General features: G+C 45.7%; 2 non-coding genes across 2 annotated transcripts; one reads left to right on the plus strand and one right to left on the minus strand.

The window, feature by feature from the left end:
- The first annotated feature begins 912 nt into the window (after window positions 1-912).
- On the plus strand, window positions 913-1,075 carry LOC148161774 (U1 spliceosomal RNA). Its single transcript, XR_015767366.1, has one exon. It is a non-coding gene; the product is annotated as a U1 spliceosomal RNA (small nuclear RNA).
- A 12,256-nt stretch (window positions 1,076-13,331) lies between these two features.
- LOC148161775 (small nucleolar RNA U3) lies at window positions 13,332-13,544 on the minus strand. Its single transcript, XR_015767361.1, has one exon. It is a non-coding gene; the product is annotated as a small nucleolar RNA U3 (small nucleolar RNA).
- Between the last annotated feature and the right edge of the window lie 1,876 nt (window positions 13,545-15,420).

The following is a 15,420-nucleotide window of genomic DNA, read 5'->3' on the forward strand; positions in this document are numbered from 1 at the left end:
TTAAGGGAGCAGAAGCAGTGGTCCCCTTTGGCCCTGCCCTCAACAGCGGGATCCTTGGGCGTCTCCCCGCGAAGCCACGAGGGGGCGCGCCGTCCCTGTCCTAGGAGCCCTCCTGGGGAAGAAGCAGGCCCTGGGATGTGTTCAGCGTGTGGAGTGTTGTGGGCTGGTGTCAGCCCGAGGGCCCAGGGGTTGCGGACTTTTGGTCCTCCCCTCCCCCCCGCAGTGTCCAGGCCTGGGGGAGGCTGTGGGGACTGGTTTGAACTGTACAGGTGCAGCCATGGCACTCGGTGTCCTCCAACCAGGGTCCGAAGGGAAAGAGAGAGAGAGCTAGAGAGAGCAAGAGAGAGTTGTATCTGCTCTTCGCGGGCTGTTGGAAAGTCCTCCCTCATGTTTCTCTCTGGCTGGCACAGCCTTCCCTGGGCTGGGTGGGGGGGGTTGTGTAGGGTTTGGGGGGCCATAGCTGCAGGGAGAGGAAAGAGTGGTAACCAATTCAGGAGACAGAGGAGACTGGGCAGGTGAGGAAGGAAGCCAGGGCACGGGAAGGGAGAAGGGGAAGGGGGACTGGAGGAGGAGAAGGAGGAACACCAGTACTGAAATCCAAGTTGGGAGGGGAGCTGGGGGGCAGGGAGATGGGGTGGGGTTGGGGACTGAGGCGAAGCCCTTGACTTCAGGGACTGGGCTTGTCTGATGCAAACCAGGCAACATGGCGGTGGGGTTCTGCAACTTAGAATTCCTGGGGCTGAGGAGGTAGCAGCGCTGTTGCGTCCATCCTATTCGGAAGCGTCGTGTGGAGGGTGAGGATGCTTGCGACAGGAGTGGGTGCCGAGGGTGTTGGGGTGCGCCTAGGCGAGTGAGCCTGTGTGTCCGGTGGAAGGGGGGTGAGACTGGTGTGGGGCGGAGGCGGAGGGAGTCACACTTACCCGGCAGGGGAGACGCCGGGATCAAGCAGGTGGTTTTCCCAGGGGAGGCCCTTCCATCATACCAGGGACATGCTGACCCCCGCGATTTCCCCGAGTATGGACAACTCCTCTGCATTATTTGTGGCAGTGGCAGTGGGGGGCTGCTTTTGCTCTTTCACCTGTTGTTGGTTGTTTAAGAATAGCCTTTGTTTTCTTATTCATTTTTCTGTTTGTTTGTTTTGTCTTTTCCATGACTTTGGCTGATGACATGGGCTGAAGAGGAAGCTCACTCAGGGGACACCAGGACCCTGAAGAAAACACCTCTGCTTTTAAGGGCTGCTTTCTTGAGAATCTGGGGTTGGCTGTTTCTCAATCAAAAGCATGCAGGACAGTTTCTGTCCACTGGTCATACATCCCACCTTGGCTGTCGGGGTTTTTTCTGTTTTTCGCAGAGCAATTTCTCTGCTTATATTTCAGTATGTGGTTTGCAGTCCCTGATCCAGCAAAGGTGCTTTCTTTTCATTCCCCAGGGAACAGGGGTTTGCATCCCTTCTCCTTCCTCCCTCCCCTCCCCACCTATCCCCCCAGGCACCCTGCAAAGCCTCACCCAATCCCCAGACTCCGTACCCTTGATTAGGCCACTTGGTAGCCTACCTAGTATAGCCTTGCTCCAGAGGACCCTTCCGAGACTAGAGAGGGTCCGGCTTGATGTACTGTTTATTTATTGTAAGTTTATTTGTTGAAGTAATCCCTACACCCAAAGTAGGGATAGGGCTCATGAAGCCAGATGGAGACTCCCCTGCTCTCCTGACTGAGCCAGCCAGATGCCCCCTGACAGGCTTTTAAAGAGGCACCTCTGTGTACTCACAAAGAACCCGCTGGGTTTGGCACCACAGACCTTTCCCAAACAGCAGGTTAGCTCTAGGACAAAGGGCCGTGGGCCTTCTGCAGCTCTTGGGCTCAAGCCAAAACTGTCCCTACTGATGTACCTGCATTGCTTTGTCAAACTGAGCTTGAAGGGGTTTCTGGCTTCAGGCTTTCACCAGAGCTGGTGTTTTTTTCTCTACTCCCTAAAGGCCTCTATTCAGAATCTACAACTGAGGGTCTTCCAACTTTGATTTTCACTTAGGGGAGCCACACCAACTGGGACTCAGCAACGGGTTACTCTTCTGCCAGAAACAATTAAACAAAAGAGCAACAGCGTCACACAAGATGCGCGAAGTGGAGATTTCCAAGATCCTGGGCATCAGGCAAAGGGGACAGCCATCCCGGACACATGGCAACACAATGGTGAGCAGAGCCCTAGAGCTGCTCAGAGGTACTGGCTCTAGAGAGTTTCCAAGCAAGGCACTGGGGGGAGGGGAACTTGAATAGGAGCCCCATGGAGCTCCTGGAATTGAGGACACTGATCTGAGAGAACCCAGGACTGAGTCTCAGGGAGGACAGAGCTGCAGGAAGTCACCTAGCCAGAGCTGTGGAGGGGCCCTGGGGAGGCATGGACAGCAAGTCAGGGGGTAATCCTTTGCACAGGGCCTGGTGCTCACACGGTGCTGGGAATAGTGCCTGTGTCCAACAGATAGACTAAGCAAAAGTAACCCTCTTAATTTGTGAGGAATAGGGTGGAAGACAGGGGGAGGGCTTGCTACAGTACCTGGAACTCATGGTGAGTCCTCCACGGAGCCCTGCTCTGGGCCACTGAACTATGCATTGAAGCAACAGCAGAAATGTTTCCAAGTAACTTCAGTGCATCCCTGAACAAAGCTCAATATTATAGAAAACACAAAAATATCCAGCAAACAGCAAGGTAACATTCACAGTGTCTGGCGTTCCATCCAACAGTTTGAGGTATGCAGACAAAGGGGGGAAATGAGCCCTCCTGAAGAGATGGATCACTCATCTGAAAATGACCCAGAGCTGACAGCAAGATGGGAATCACCAGAGCACAAGAAAGCATTTGTTCTAACTGCATCCCATTGGTGAAAACATTCAGCAGATACATGGAAAATGTTAAAAAAAAAAAAAAAAAAGGACCCAATCTCACATGAAGAGATGAAAACCACAATGTCTGAAAGGAAATGTACTGCAAGGGGCTGATGGTGATTAGGGAAGGCAGAAGAAAAACGTTCAATAGGAATCCAAAAGAATCTGCAGATCCTGCTGTTGCCTTCTGAACCACCTTAACCATTCCAATCCATGAACACAGGATGTCTTTCCACTTGTTGAGGTCTTCCTTAATCTCTTGCAGCAATATTGTGTAGTTTTCAGTGTACAGGTTTTGTGCCTCCTTGACTCAATTATTCTTCGATACCATTCGGGTGGGTGCTGTTGTCCATGGAATCGTTTTCTTAATTGACTTTCCCGGTGTCCATTCCTAGGTTATAGAAACACCTGATTTGTCTGCCTTGTACGCTGCAACTCTGCTGAAATAGGTTATGGACTCTAATAGTCGTGGTTTCTGTGTGTGTGTATTTGGTATTTTTCTGTATACAGGAGTATGTCATTTGCAAATCCAGATACAAATTGTCCCTTGAAGAACCTGGGGGTTAGGGGTACAGAGTCCCACAATTGAAAATCTTTGTATAACATTTGAGTCCCAGAAAACATAGCTACTAATAGCCTACTGAAGTCTTACAGATAACAAAAACGGTTGATTAATACATATTTTGTGGGTTACTTGAATTATGTACTTTATTCTTTTGATACAGTGAGTTAGAGTGAAAATATCATTGAGAAAATCATAAGGAAGAGAAAATGTATTTCTACATTTGTACTAGACTGTATTTGTAAAAAAAAAAAAAAAATAATCAACCCATGAGTGGACCGACATTGTTCACTAAAATTCAAAGCCATGTTGTTCCCCAGTCAACTATAGTTTTATTGCTTCGTTTTCAAATGTTTTCCCCTCACCTTCAGGTTTTTAAACAATTGAGTCATAACTGATTCCCCATGTGAGATCAGTTTCACATGGCAACACAGGGATTGGACGACTCTATAAATTATGTTAGGCTGATTACTAGTGTAGCTACCCTCTTTCACCTCGCAGAGCTGTTACTGCACCACCGACTACATAATATGAGATCTGTCCTCTAACATTGTTTTTAAATCTTCACTGTGGATGATGTTTTGACAGAGTATAGGTTTCTATGCCCTCCCCTCCCCCCACCACTACCATGGGCCGCCTTTGGACTTTCCAGAGAGGAGCAGTGACATGTAGGAAGTCCCTATTTTAGGCCACTGCAGCCCCTGATCTTGGACCAGGATGCTCAGCCAGGGCCAGGGAAATATGGATTAGCAGGAACCCTTCTTTGCAAGCCCAGCTCCAATGTGAAGGACCAGAGTGCCTCTTCTAGCCTCCTGCAGGGATGGCTCAGCACCCAGGAGCTGGCCCTACATAGAGGGCCAGAAAAGGGCAGATTCCCCTAAACGCAGACCAAGTGTTCCATTTCGACTCAGAAGAAGGTGAATAGCAGCACAGGTTCTTTTCCCTATGCTGAGCTTCCACGGGGGGAGCCTCAGTGCCACTGCAGGAGGGAGCATCAAAGGGAACCTTTGGATGTTAACCTAAAGCTTAGTGCTTAGAGCCCACCCAGGGGACCAAACCTACTTAAGATCCATCCAGATCTTGCCAGCAGCTTCCATGGGTCCTGCAGCCTTCACTTCCTTTAGGAATCTCCAGCCAGCTGGTGCCCTATCTTTGCTTGCTTCCCCCTGGTGTCCTTGGGCCACCTGAAGGTCTGTTCCCTTAAGTAGTCTGCCGCCTGGTGGATTCCAGGGGAACTGCCAGGGCCTGAGGCTGAAGGCACAGTCACTGAACCCCTGACTCCAGCTGGGAGGTCAGAAACCAGGCTCTGAGCCACCACCTGCTGGGACTCCAGGATGTGGCCCCTCACCAGGCAGTGTTTGCCTGGGGACCCCAGGACCCACTGATGTGCGAGGGTCGCCTTCTTTCTTTTTTTTTTTAGGTGAAATTGACATACAATAAATTTCACCCATTGTCAACAATGACAGAGTTGTTCAGCTAGTGCCCTAGTTTGTTTCAGAGGCTTCCTTCACCTTCCCACACTCCCTCCAGCCCCTCTGCAGACAGTCTCCGCTCCCTCCTCCAGCCCCAAGCAGCACTGATTTGCTTTCTGTCTCTGTGCATTGCTCCTTTCTGCACATTTTACATAAGCCGAATGAGACAGTCTGTAGTTCTTGGTGACTGGCTTCTTTCACTTAGCATCCTTTTGAGGTTCCTCCATGCTGTAGCTTGGATCAGATTTCTGTGCCTTTTGTTGCGGAATAGATGCCATGGTACACATAGGAAACATTTGGTTTGTCCATTCACCAGCCGATGGCCCTTTGTGTTGCTGTCAGTTTTTGCCCATTGTGAATAACGCTGCCCGGAACATTTCTGACCGAGACTTGAGCGGACATATGTTTTTATTCTCTCAGATAGATTCCTAGTTGTGGAATGGCTGGGTCCTATGGCAAGCTTGTGCTGAACTCTTAAGAACTCTCAAAGTGGCTTCTGCAGGAGCTGTTATATTTTACGTTGCGACCAGCAATATAGGAGGGTCCAGTTTCTGTTCATCCTCAGCAACACTTGGTATCGTCTTTGGGACGTAAGCGCACTAGTTGGTGTAAAATGGTACCTGGTTTTCCTTGCATTTCTTTGAGAACTAATAACATATTACTAATAACATTGATTACCTTTTTATGTGTCTCCTTTGGTACATGTGTATTCGACTCTTATACTGGCTTAAACGAGTGTGTTGCTTCTGCCCATTGAGTGAGTTCAAAGTCCTCTTGTCTCTCGTGAACGTGAGTCCCCATTGGGTATTTAATCCACAAATAGTTTCTCCTAATCAGTGGCTTCTCTGTTCCTTTTCTCAGTGGCAATGTTTGATGCAAAAAACTTCTTCATCTTCAATTTTCTCTTACGTATCGTGCTCTTGCCGTAGTGACTTAGAACTCTTTGCTTACTGTGAATTCCTGACCATTTTCTCCCATGTAGTCCTCTTGCACAATAGTTTTGGCTCTTATACTTAGATCTGTGACCATTTTGAGCTCATTGCTGTGTAAGTTGTGATTTCCAGCAACAGCTGTGGGGGAGCTTTGTCCCGACAGGTTTAGGAGAGCCTAGGGGACACTTGTGTTTCAGAGTTAGTCTCCCCTGGGCCAGGAATGGAGATTTCACCCTGCTGCACCTGTTAGTGAAAGGCTGAGTGCCTTTGGGGAGGGGAGATACATGGGGCTGTGGTCATATACGGCATGTACTCCCCGTTCTCTGGGACTGGGTACAAAGGAGCTCCAGGAGCCCCAGGGCAGTCCTGCTCACAGGTGCCTTTAGAGGCAGAAACACACTGAGAGCAGGAGAGCATAACACAGAAAAGACCCCAGGGATCCCAGCGGATCTGGGTTGGGATCCTAGAGGGTCTTCTATGGATGGGCACATTTTCCATGTATATGCCCTTCTATGGGTGGGTGGGAAAGAGGACTCGCACACAGCCGGAACTCAGGAAACATGCCCAGAAGGAGTGGAGCGGATTGAAGGCATGTCCCACAGTTTGCAGTATTTTTCCAACATGAAAATCATGGTATTTGCCTGCATCAAAGGTGCTGGGGGGACACATGCTGCCTCGGTCAGTAGAGCGTGCAACTTTCATTTCAGGGTCATGCATTAGAGTCCCACGTAGGTGATGGAGCCTAGCTGAAATTAAAAAATAATAATAATAAATAGAAAACGAAGAGGTGCATGCTTCAGGAATCAGAATTACTCCCCCTAAGGTAAGGAGGGGGCATCTACCTTGGTCCTTGCAGTTCAAGAGCCATTCTGAGCACTACAGAATCCTAAATGTAGATTAACCTAGAGAACCTACACTTTTAATATTTGTTGGGTTTCCCCTGTGTGGTTAGAGGTCCACTGGCAGACAAAAGTTGACATGCTGAGCACAGAAGCGGACCAAGAAACAGACTATTACCTGGATGCACCACATTATTCTCCGTCCTCACTGCAGTCTCCCTGGAAATGGGAATGGGCAATCGAAATGCCTGGTATTCAACACAGGTTAAGAAAAAATGGAAAGTTTGGGTTAACAGTTTAAATTATTGTGTCCTCAGATTGACTTTGATGGCAAGTGGGGACTCTGTTGCACGTCTTCTAGGTTCTGCAGGTGGAAATGAGGGGCTAAGGGACAAACTAATTATACAACTCAGAATAACTTTGGTAACTTAGTATCTTCACACTTGACACAGTTTTCTTTCATTTTGACTGATCCCATAGTCTCAGGCTTGAGTCTAAACACATTTGTACAAGGAAGGTGATATCAATTCCACACCTAAAATCTGTACCGCTAAATGTTGTAGTGCTTATTCCTAATGGTACTTTAGGCTTGTTTCTAACTGCCTGTAGCTACGTTACGGCTGACTCTCAAGGCAGCCCATTCTAACCATGTGTGCACTTCTCTTTGGCCCCACCACCAGGTGAAGCAGTGCATCTGAGCTGTCTCCATCGCTGGGGGAAGGATGTAGGTCAGATAGGTAATAAAGAGAAAGGGGGACTGGGGTGCAGCAAAAAGAAAGCATGCTTATGTGTGGGTTGATTCCAGAGAGGACCATTGCATTGCTTTTTAAAATTTTTTAATTTACTTATTTGAGAGAGAGTACTTGAGATATCAGGAGCGGTGGTGGGGGTAGTGGAAGAGGAACAGAGAGAAGCTGACTCACCACTGAGCAGGGAGCTGGACATACGGGCTTATCCCAGGACCCTGGGATTCTGACCTGAGCCAAAGACTGACACTTAAACAACTGAGCCACCCAGGTGCGCTTTAAAATAATTTTTAAACTAATCTGGTCCACTTAACATAGGCATTGTATTAGTTTCACATAAGGTCATGGTATTTATTTTGTATTTCTTTTTTAAATATTATTTATTTATTTAGAGCAGGGGTGATGGGCAGACGGAGAGGAAGAAAGAATCCCAAGCTGACTCTGCACTGAGCATGAAGACTAAACTGGGGCTCAATCGCATGACCCTGAGATCATGACCTGAGCTGAAATCAAGAGTCAGACGCTGAACCGAGAGAGCCACCTTGGTATTTCTAAGAATGATATGTTTACCTTTCTCTCTGAAATAGGCACTGAGTAATGAGCAAGGCGGAGAGAAACCATAGTACCCATAGGCGCCAAGGTCAGATTGCCCAAAATGTACCACAATGGCATATTTGGGGGAAACAGAATGCCACAACGACCACTGGTGCATGTTCATTCAGACTCCAAGATCTCTGAGAAAACTCGAGATTGCAGGGTTAAAAATAACCTGAAAGGATCAGAGTGAAATGCCCTTGGGATGTGTGTGGTCTGATCTAAAGTACACAGCAGAAGATGTTTTGTAGATAGGAAGCCAGCTGTAAACAGCACACTGTGCATTCCCTTTTTTGTTTTCTTATCCTGTGTTAAAGACCGAGTACAATGCTGTTTACAATTAATTGATCACAGCCAGTTGCAGATTTCTTTATTCCTTCTCCACTGCCATTGCTTCACTTGACTAACCCTGTGTACGTGGAAGATGCGCCTTACTAAGCCCCTGCTGTAAATCATTATAGTACTATATCACTGTAGAAGGTATATTAGATTATGGAAAATAAACCTCAGGACCTCGGGCTGTTTGCTTGGGGTCCCCTGTGCCTCGCTATACTGTCGTCTCTTTTTCTTTTTTTAAAAGATTTTATTTATTTATTTGAGAGAGAGAATGAGATAGAGAGAGAGTGAGCATGAGGGGGGGAGGGTGAGAGGGAGAAGCAGACTCCCTGCTGAGCAGGGAGCCCGATGCGGGACTCGATCCCTGGAATCCAGGATCATGACCTGAGCGGAAGGCAGCCGCTTAACCAACTGAGCCACCCAGGCGCCGCGGTAGTCTCTTTTTCTCAGTTCCTTCGCCACCCCAGGTCCCCGACTCTCTGAGGTCGACAATATTGATTATTTTGAATTGAAGCTACCCAAAAAGAAACTGGTACCAGGATACTCAAACCCTCCTCTGTCTCCCTGAAAGCAGGAAACCAATCTCCCATATGAAAAAGGCACCCCCTGTACTAAGAAGTAAAAAGACATCCTTCTCACCAGGGTTTCTAAATTCGGTCTAGACACTCTCTAAATTAAAACTCCCCCAAATCCCTGAGAAATGTATTTTCTCCTTGTCTAAAATGCATAAAAACTGTCTGCCTTAATACTTTATATTTCTTTAAGGGTCTCCATTTCAATATCCGTTCTCCATGCGTATTCAATGTCTCAGTGAAACTTAATTCTTACTTAAGCTGGGAGACCAGGACAGGTAACAGAGGAACTTCTCCTTCCCTGCATACCTTTTTTGTGATCCTAATATCTTAGCCAATGATTTGTAAAGGAAAGAAGTAACAGAATTATATACCTGGGAAAAAGATTTGTCCCCAGGAAGGAATTTCTGGTATTTTTAACAGTGGAAATATCTACATTTGATCCAAAGTCTCCTAAAAAGTATTTATTTTTAAGTTGAACTTCTAATTTAAGTGTCCCCTGAAATTCAGATGTGCCTTCCCAGAGGGTACGTTAGGAGACTCCACAGGGAAGCTCGCAGCCAAGTCCTGTGTGGGGGCCGTGCTGCCATCAAGTGCTGAAGGAGTTTGGGAAAATCTCTTCATCTCTCTGCGCTCAGCTTCCTCATGTGTAAGATAAGGTTGTTATTCAAATTCTCCACGGTCCCTTCCTGCTCAGTTTCTGTGAGTGCACAAGGGTCTGCGGTGCCTTTGAAGCAGCCCTGGGGACTGCAGCTGAGACCTGACTTGGTCCCTTCACTGTGTGTCTCTTGCAGGAGCCTGAGCTGAGCCCACACTGAAAACAGAGAACAGAGGGAGCATTTGGGAGACAGAAAATCAGCAGGTTTGGAGGATGAGAATAACGCAAAGAAGGACAAGGCAATGGTGGAGCAGGTGGTTGCCCAAAGGAGGTAAGAAGAAGGACAAGTTGGGTCCAGAAAAATCAGGGGAAACTGAGGAATGCATACAGCGGCATCCAACTCTGCAAGGAGCAGCCTGAGCTGAGCAAGGAGAACGAGGAGAGTAACTTCGTCCACGGTGAACCTGTGCACCTCCCGAGGAGCCCCACAGAATGGATCGGGGTTGGTTTGTACTGCAGGGAAGCACCAGTTCCAAGAGGAGGAGGAGGAGGAGGGGCACCTGGGTGGCTACATCTTTAAGCGTCTGCCTTCAGCTCAGGTCATAATCTAAGGGTCCTGGGATCGAGCCCCGCATGGGGCTCTCTGCTCGGCGGGAAGCCTGCTTCTCCCTCTCCCGCTCCCCCTGCTTGTGTTCCCTCTCTCGCTATGTCTCTCTCTGTCAAATAAATAAAGAAAATCTTAAAAAAAAAAAGAGGTGGACGATGTGACCATGAGGTTCTGCCCCAGACCCCTAGCTTTGACCTTGGAGCTCCCTCACGGTCGATGTTCTCCAAGTAAGTGTGGGCTTAGAGGGATCAGTGATGTTTGGATAAAGGTTGGACTTGTCCATTCTTACCACAAAGAGTTCTACCCTAAGGTCAGGAAGGGCCAGGTTAGGAGACCCTTGCCTCTGAGGCAGTGATACCAATTATATTCTTCTGAATTTATGGTTGTCAAAGACTTTACACACCTTTGTCTTGACCGTGTGTTGAGTGTTTCATTTTCCTTAGTCTCTGTTATGAACTTGGAATTCTGACATCAATAAGATTTCACAGAGGAGGTCAAAGCAGTGAGAGGAAGAATGCAAAGAAAATCTTGTAGCTCAGCGCCCCTGGGTGGCTCAGTTCATCGAGAGCCTGCCTTCAGCTCAGGTCATGATCCCAGGCTCCAGGGATCAAGCCCCATTGAGGGGGGTGGCTCCCTGCTCAGCAGTGGAGTCTGCTTCCTCCTGTCCCTTCCCCAGCTGTTCTCTATCTTTCTCTCTGTCTCTCTCTCACTCTTGCTTTCTCCCTCACGCTGTCTCTCAAATAAATATATAAAATCATTTTAAAAACTGTTGTAGCTGTCCTAACCTGGGGTATGGTGGCAGTGCAGAGGATGGAGGGGGGAGGGGGCTAGGCCGAAGACATCTCTTCCTACTGAGAGAACCATTGAGAGGAATCCAAGAGGACAGTCCCTCTTCACCAGAGCTCACCACAGGGGAGTGTCATGGGGCATTGAGAGTGTAGGGCAGGCTCCTCTGGAAGGAAGGGTATTTGTTGCCTCCTGGAAGAAAGCAGAGAGCATTCGTGCATGTATTTGGGACAGGAATGTAGTTGAGATTAGAAATTTGCCACCCCCTTTATCAGATCCATGAAGGAGTGTCTCTGAGAGCTTCCTCAGTGCTTGGTTTGGTCCTAGGAGTCATGAGTACAGAGATGAGTAAAACATTATCCCAATTGTCGTGGGGCTCTCAGTCTAGTAACCAGAAGTCATGAAAAGTGTAGTGGTGGTGGATTCCTTGGAGGAAGTGGCCAGTGCTGCCTGGGGATGGCCTGGTCTCCCTCCGTGTTTTCCAACAGCTGGATGACCTGTCCTGACCCAGGGACCCTGGGCCTCAACTCAATTTCAGCCTCTCAGGACACAGCCAACACCTAGGTTCCATGTAAACCCAAAGCAGTCAACACTATGAAGGTCTGCAGAGGAAACTGCTGCTATCAGTAGCTCCCCACTTTGTCTTGGCCAACTGGAAAATAGAGGCGAGTTCATTAAGTCTTGTAGGGTCATCCTTGCCCTAATGATCAGGGATTAGTCTTTCTCTCTGTTAAGTGAAATACTTTCTAGCTTCAGTATTCTCTCTCCACTTAAAAACTTTGGAACTATTGGCTAAAGTATAGATCAAGTAGCTACAGTGAAAAAGGGGTAAAGCAACTTCCAAGCTGCAGTGAGAATGTGCAGAAACTCTTATACTGAATAATAATCGGACAAATCACTTTTAAATTGCACAAAAGGTTTATACAGTAATTCTGGAATAGACAATGTAAGTCTGTCGCTTTCTCCTTCTTCTTAACATTGCTTTGATAATTTAAGATCATTTCCATTTCCATATAAACATTTGGATCAGCTTAGAAATACTTACTAAAATGTCTGCTAGAAGGTTGATTGGCATTGTATTAGATCTTTTGATCAATTTGGGAAGAATTGTCCTCTAACCATAATGAGTCTTCCAATCCACCACAAATTTTATCTCCCCATGTATTTAGTTCTTTAATTTCTGGAAGTAGTGCTCTGCAGTTTTCAGTGTAATGTTCTGACACATATTGTGTCTGATAAGACAATGCAATAGGAAAACTGGTCAAAAGACTTGAAGAAGAAATGCTTCACAAAAGAAGATACACAAATGGCCAAAAAGCACTTGAAAAGATGCTCCACTTGAAACCATTGAAAAGCATGAAGTTGAACATAAATCAAAAGGGATTCACTAATGTCTCTGCAAGGCTCCATCTTAAACTAAGTAACCTTTTCCTTCTCTTCTGCAAACCTCTGCTCCTCCCTTCTAAGCCTTTTGTTTCAGGAGCCTGGTACCACCCTAAAGACAGGATGAAGGAGGCTGGCAGCATGCACACAATTTCTGTCAAAATAAAACACCCCCCCGCCCCTTCCTTCAGGGGGAGGGGACTTACAGTTTTTGAGGGCCTTGGACTGTTCTAGCCCCCTGTGCCCCGAAAAGCAATAAAGCTATTGTTCCTCAATATTCCAAACTCTGTCTTCGTCTTATATTTTGGCTCTGAAGCACAGAGGTCAGTTTTCGACGGTACACTCAGCCATTGGGAAGATAAATTAATACTACAGTGAGTTACCATTACACAACCATCCCCGTGGCTAAAATTACGAAGACCGAAAACATATGTGGTGAGGATGTAAAGTAACTAGACGTTTCATACACTTGTGGGAATGAAAAATGGTCCAACCACCGAGAAAAGCTGAACCACACATAAACATTTACCAATCACGTGAACGGCCATTCCTCTCCTAAGGATTTACACAATATGGCCACACAGCAAACTGCACATGAATATTCATCATAGCTTTATTCCCCATGGCCAAACCCAGGAAACTGCATAGATGGCCATGAATAGGTGAATGTACAGACCAAATATATCCATACAGAGGAATACTCCTTAGCAATGAAAAATTCTGAACTGGTGATCCATTAGTAATATGGATAGATATAAGAATCCTTAGGCTGCACGGAGGAATGTAGGCATAAAAGAGTTCCATTTCCATAACGTGGTTAAAAATCAAGCCGTCTTTGATGCCAGTGGTTGCCTGGGGCTGAGGGTGAAGGCAGTGAGAGACTTCAATGGATCCACCCAAGGGAAGCTGTGAGGTAGAAGAAATGCCCTGTGTCCTGAATGGAGCAGTAGTTTCAATTGTATGTACATCTGTGAAAATGCATTTAGTTGTACAGTTTATCTTTTTTAATTTTTATTTGTTGAGAAAGCACTCACACTGCATCCTCTCTCTCTTACCCTCCAAAGGAGGAGAAGAACGATCATCAGTGGCAATGGGCAGCTGTGGAAACAACACCTAAAATCACGTTCATGCTCAGGAGAGAACAATGTGCCTCCTCCTTGAGGTTTCAGGTCCTCTACACGTTCAGAGAAAATTCTCTAGTAACAAACTGTAGAAATGAACTGGAGGGTATTATGCTAAGTGAAATTAAGTCAATCAGAGAAAGACATGTATCCTATGACCTCACTGATAGGAGGGATTCTTAATCTTAGGAAACAAATTGAGGGTTGCTGGAGTGGTGGGGGTGGGAGGGATGGGGTGCCTGGGTGATGGGCATTGGGGAGGGTATGTGCTATGGTGAGCGCTGTGAATTGTGTAAGACTGATGAATCACAGACCTGTACCTCTGAAACAAATAATATATTATATGTTTAAAAAAAGAGAGAGAGAGAAGCTAGTAGGAAGGGAAAAATGAAGGGGAGGAAATCGGAGGGGGAGATAAGCCATGAGAGAAGATGGACTCTGAGAAACAAACTGAGGGTTCTAGAGGGGAGGGGTGGGGGGATGGGTTACCTGGTGATGGGTATTAAAGAGGGCACATTCTGCATGGAGCACTGGGTGTTATGCACAAACAATGAATCATGGAACTCTACATGAAAAACTAATGATGTAATGTATGTTGATTAACATAACAATAAAAAATTTTAAAAAATAATAAAAAAGAGAGAGAGAAGCTAGTAGGAAGGGAAAAATGAAGGGGAGGAAATCAGAGGGGGAGACGAACCATGAGAGACGATGGACTCTGAGAAACAGAGGGTTCTAGAGGGGAGGGGGTGGGGGGATGGGTTAGCCTGGTGGTGGGTATTAAAGAGGGCAGCATTGAAGGGAGCACTGGCTGTTATAGGCAAACAATGAATCATGGAACACTACATCAAAAACTATTGATGTAATGTATGGTGATTAACATAACATAATAAAATAAAATTAAAAGAAAGAAAGAAAGAAATGATCTCTGAAAGTACAGCCTTAATTGTACACTTTAAAGGGATGCCGTCTACTGTACCTAAATTATACCTCAGCAACATTCATGTAATAATCTACTATATTTCTCTATACTAGCAGTGAGCATTTAGAAAATGAAATTTTTAAAAAAAGGAAATGAAATTCAATAAACAGAGAGGAGATTCATGTCCACCTTCATTAAATGTATGAGAACACATGTAACAAAGATGCCTGAAAACTCTTGCTGAAATAAATTAAAGGATACTAAATAATTAGGAAAAAATATATCACATTCATGGACTAGACCACTCAAATTTGTTGGAACATCAAATCAGCATTATTCTGATTCATACTGGAGAAGGCAATTTGGGGGCAAATTTACAAGCTAATTCTCAAATGTATTTGGAAATCAACATACCTAAATAGCCAAGACAACCTTGAAGAATTAAATTGGAGAAATTTACTAAATTTTAAACCTCACCGTAAAGCTACAGTAATTAAGGTGCTCTTAATGGTGTAAGTAACACAATGTAAATATATCAATGTGAGAGAGCAGAGAGTAATAAAATTTCCTGATACGCATATACATTTTTAAAATTTTTCTTTTAATTTTACTTCTTTTCAATTATTTTCTTTTTAAGTAATCTCTGCATCCCACATGGCGCTCAAACTCAAAAAAAAAAAAAAATAAAAGGTTGTGAGTTTTACCTGAGCACTGATTAGTACAGCTGCATGGGACAGGGAATCTTTACCAGGAGAGAGTGTCATGACAAAGGAAATTTTGATAAAGGGTTATATACCAAAATATATTTTTTACATAAAAAGTGACAAATTTTTATACAAAAGACATTGTAGAAAGTCACTGCATTTCCCGGTCTTAAATTTCTAGTACATGTAGGGCTGTATGGCTTTAATGTTATGGGAACCAGGGAAGTGTCTTCCTTTTTCTTATCTTTTCCAGAATGCTCCTTTTGGGTTCTTTTCTTTCATAAAGCAGATGTCCAATGTGTGCTTGGGGTGAAATAGAGCCCATGCATTGAGGTTTTGTGGATTCATTTTGACCTTGGTAAATGTG

Source organism: Eumetopias jubatus, unplaced genomic scaffold (assembly GCF_037043125.1).
Source record: "Eumetopias jubatus isolate StellerSeaLion01/CBP00866 unplaced genomic scaffold, mEumJub1_p1.0 scaffold_66, whole genome shotgun sequence".
Classification (NCBI taxonomy): domain Eukaryota; kingdom Metazoa; phylum Chordata; class Mammalia; order Carnivora; family Otariidae; genus Eumetopias; species Eumetopias jubatus.